The following is a 3,719-nucleotide window of genomic DNA, read 5'->3' on the forward strand; positions in this document are numbered from 1 at the left end:
TCCGAATGATGTGAGGCCACTTTCATTAGAAAGATAAGACATAAGGCTATAACTTTCATGCTTTGAGATTTGTCCAAATCATTGTGGAAGACTAGCCAAAAGCGCCCCGAAGTGTGTCGTGTGTATCGTTGTTCCTCCAGTGACACATGTTGGGAGATTGAGCATAAATTTTTACTCAGACCTTAAAATGACATGAAGCCAATTGGAGATGCAAGCCAAGACATAGAGCTACAACTTTCCTGTTTACTAATTTTCCTAATTATGAAGATAAGAGGCGTTTCGGAAGCAATATTTGACGTAGCTGTGCGCAGAGCGCGCCCGAGCGGAAAAAGATGTTCGCCCGGGCGGGCCTAGTTCGAAATTTTTTTGTTTCTGGCCAAGAGGTCTGTGCTAGGGCGGTAAAAGACGTCCGCCCGGGCGCCCAGCAAAGTGTAAAAGCGTGTTTTTGGTGTTTTAAGGCATAAAATCAAAGGAGACTCTCATTTTTCTCATTTCTCTTCTCTTCCTTTCTCTTCTCCATCGTGTAAGGCTAGGGTTATTCATCTTCTTCTTCTTCTCTCATTCATTCAAGCAATTAATCTTCAATCCGGAGTTGGAACTTCATCTTTTTAGTGAAAGGTGCAAATGTAAGTGGTTTCTCTTCTTGTTCTTGAGTTATTGTAGATGGTGAAGTTGGGGGATGATAGTTGTGATTGATGTATTGGATTAAATGGTCATTTAAGATTATTATTTGGGTTTATTGTTGTAGGATCATTGTCAAGGTTTAGGAAACCAATTTCTCCAAGTGTTGTAAGTGGAATCATTTCTTCAATGCATCACATGATCCTATATATATGTGTTTTGATGATTTTATGATGTTAACTCCTTTCAAATTCCATTCATGATATATATATGTAAATATGTAAATATGGTAGTGCAATTATATGCATTTTTGAATGAAAGGAGTTAAACTATATATGATGCCTCAAAGTTGTTCGATAAAATGCTTGAATGAAATTTTATATGATTGAATGATTGGATTGATAGTGATAGTAGCGGTGTTGCCTCTGGCAATTCTAAATCCGCAATGTAATTGGCCAATTAACGATGAAAACATCTGCTCTCTTATAAGATGCATTTTATGCAGAGGTACGTGTCCCTCCTATAAGATTCGTTTTTACGAAGAGGGTTAGCAATGAATGAACTATCTTATAAGAACTATCAATTCTTCAGTTGATCAATGAAATGAATATCATCCCTATGTATTGTTGTATTATGATTATTGACGGATGATATTAATGATGATTCTACGTTTATGAAATGAGATGGATAATGTTTTCAAGAAAATGAAGTTGAGGCTATACATTTTATGTTTTTCAATAAAATGACATATATGTATCTTGTTAGTATTGATTCCATTTGCTGAGTTTTATACTCATTCTAGTTATGTTCATGTGATGCAGGCACAGGTAGAAAGATTGATCATCCCTGAGTTGTCGAAGCGAGTGAAGGACATATGCCAAACTTTGGAGATTTCGATTGGATGTTATTTTGATATGCTAAGCTTTTGGTTATTTTGGGAAATATTGAAAACCTTGTTTTGGTATTTGAATTAGAAATATGTGTAGATACTATATTAAATGGTATCTGATTATTATGAAAATCTTTTGCATGTGTTTATGTGTTGCTTGAGGCAGGCGACATGTCCTATTTACGCGGAGAAGCTACCAAAATTTTTTTAAATTACACATTTCCTCCAAATTATATTTTAAAGCTTCCGCACTAATTATGCCTTTTAGTCACGAGTGTTACATTTTTTTCTTGAAAAATACTTATGCAAGATTTGTTTAATGATGGAACAAATATTTTCAATGTTTTGATGATTTTACGCTTGTTTGAAGAACGTTATGATTTTCAAGGGTTCGGCTGCCAACATAGGATGTTTAAAGGATGGAACAAGGGAGGTTTAAGGTGGAAACGAGGGCTGGACAGTTAGCAAAGGGACTGCGCTTAGTTTAGTTAGATGAACCAAGTGTTTGTGTGCCTTCCATGGGTCATAGGCCTCGGTTAAGGGATGGCAGCACACGGGGCTTGGGTCAGGGCCCGTGCGTTGCTTTTTTTAGAGGCTAGGAGGAGTCTGTGAGGGGCTGGACGCGGCAACAGCAAGGTAGAAGAGTCCACATGCACAAGCACTCTTCCCTGCATGCTCGCGGCTGATGTATCTTTGTGGGAGGAGTGTGGCTCAGTTAGGGCTGGCTAGGCTGGTCCTGCAGGGTCTAGAGGGTGGTCCGAAATGGGTACTGTGCGCATTGAGTCGGTGTCTAGAATCGAGAGGAGTCCTAGCGTGGGTAAGACTCCTCATCGCGCAAGGAGGAAAGGAACGGCTAGGAGTCTTGCGCCTGGGCTTTTGCGTGGGCTGGGGCTGGGTGTGCTAGTCCAGGTCGGTTTAGTTAGGGTTCAGGGGTGCTGGTAAGGGTCTAGTCTTGGGTGGTTCGAACATGGCTCGAGATTTTGGGATAAACGTGACATGATTGGAGACTAGCGCTCAGTCATGTGGTTAGTGAAGAATAATGGTTCGAACCATGGTCCACAGGGGTTTATTCATAGTTCACGAGGGAATATTAAGTATAAAAAGTTTATGTTTAAAGTTTGGGAAGAAAATATTAAAGTTGAGATTAATTCGGGCTTAAAACACTTTATGATTTAGTAAATAAATAATTAAATAAAGAAACTTGAGTTTACATTAAATAAAACTATTAGAAGTCAAATTTCAGCTTAAATAATTATTTAGGATAATCTCGAGTCAAAAAAAGTGAGAAAAAGTCAAAATCGTGAATTTTAGAGTCCAAGGGTAAAATGGTCATTTTACGTCCTGGGTAGTACGAAAGGTCTGAGAGTGTCCCGAAGAATCATAATGCATGCTAAATGATATTTTAAAATGTTTCCGATGAAAATATGAGATTTTATGATTTATGATAAGGTTGTGCAATTTTTACTATTAAAATGCAATTTTTCAAATGTGGAAAGGACACGATATTTTATTATTAAAAAGAAAAGAAAAAATATTTTGAAGAATGTGAATTAACTGTGATATAAAAGATATAATATATGATTTTTGGGAATATCGTGAGGGAGAAGGCCCTAAAAGGAGCATGTTTACGGAAGAAGGCCCCAGAGAGAGCCCAACGATCGTATTTCCATTTTACGTCGGTGCCTAGTACCCGTCCCATGTGCAATGGTGAGCTAAGACTGATCAGTCAACTAGAGGATATACAAGGATCAAACTTCACCCAAAACATTTTTTTGATGGAAATCTTTATGATTTGACGATTTATGATTAAATTATGCTTACAAATTTATACTAACTTATTTTGAATAAAATTATGATTTTTAATGCATGTTCTTGTATATGTATTATTTGCTACTCATGTTTAGAACGTGCTAAGTCTTTAGACTCACTAGGTTTGAATGTTGCAGGTGAGGATGAGGTTAAGGGAGGCGCTGACGCTTGAGTGGATCGAGGCTGACAGTACACTCTTGAGGATCATTTATTTTCTGCATTAGCTTGATAATTGATGTTTTGAAATAAATATTTTGGTAATGATTTATTAGAGATTTTCATGCTTTATTTTGATGTTAGTTGATCTTGTTAAAGGTCGACGTAGTATTTTTTGTAATTAACGAGTTAGAGATTTTTGTACACTTGAGATTTGAAATGTTTTGGAAATGATAAGTTATTT

The sequence above is a fragment of the Primulina tabacum genome, chromosome 13 (genome assembly GCF_025594145.1).
Source record: "Primulina tabacum isolate GXHZ01 chromosome 13, ASM2559414v2, whole genome shotgun sequence".
NCBI classification, from domain to species: Eukaryota; Viridiplantae; Streptophyta; class Magnoliopsida; order Lamiales; family Gesneriaceae; genus Primulina; species Primulina tabacum.